The following is a 1,080-nucleotide window of genomic DNA, read 5'->3' on the forward strand; positions in this document are numbered from 1 at the left end:
GGTTAACTTTATACATCACTTTAGGTTATGGTCAAATACCAATCTAGTTGTTACAGTGGAGGAATTTTTAGGTAGGATTAGAATCTGCATTCAGTTGAGATTAGCCTCTATGATGTGGTTTAGTCTCATCCCATCTGTTCAAAATTTTAACAACAAGAACTGGAAGTTCCAGATGTTAGATTAATCCCTACCTTAAGATGGATTCCTGCTGGAAATTTTAGCCTGATGGATTTTCCTGGGGAATTCAAATTCAGGGCTTCAACATACATCTAGAGGGGTTTCTCACCTGCAGCCTGCCCTATGGAGTTTAGACTTGCCAGCTACCATGGTTATGTGAGCCAATTCCTTATAATAAAATTTATTAAAACAAATCTCTCTAGATAGATAGATAGATAGATAGATAGATAGATAGATAGATAGATAGATAGGTGGATGGATAGATAGATAAAAAATTTGGAAGGAAAGCATCTCATAGATGAATTTTCTGTAGTGGTTCTTGGCTTTGGAAATTAGTTCTTTAAATCTGACTATATTTAAAGGTACTAATGAGTCTGTTCACAATGATAAAGAAGGCACTGACAGTCTATGGCATGATTTGGCAAGAGAAATAAGCAAAATATCAGTACTTGATACTCCTACTCATATTTATACAAGGAAAGTGTCGGGTTGGTCACATCTTTGGCACCTTAGAACATTTTTGTTGAGCTAGTATGTATTGAGTGTGGCTGGTTGTTTCTAAATACACTAAATACAGTGATGAAAGAAAAGGATGGATTTGGGGTTTCAAATTCCTATACCAAGGGCCACATAAATGCCATTAAAATTTCTGTGTGCCTTGAAAAGGACTCTTATCTCCTATAGCTGCAGAGTTCAGATCTCTGAAAACTAAATTGTAGAGTCTCGTTGTGCAAATAGCTGAATGACAGCACAAATGGTATTCCCAACCATGCAGGGTATGTGTTATTCCAAAGAGCACATTGATTGTAAAGGGATGGATCCTGAAAATTGGAATGTGCACATATGAGGAGATCATTGTGAAGCTGGAATGTTGAATCCGTACGTTCTGCTGAGTCTTCTTTG

Source organism: Tamandua tetradactyla, chromosome 8 (genome assembly GCF_023851605.1).
Source record: "Tamandua tetradactyla isolate mTamTet1 chromosome 8, mTamTet1.pri, whole genome shotgun sequence".
Lineage (NCBI taxonomy): Eukaryota > Metazoa > Chordata > Mammalia > Pilosa > Myrmecophagidae > Tamandua > Tamandua tetradactyla.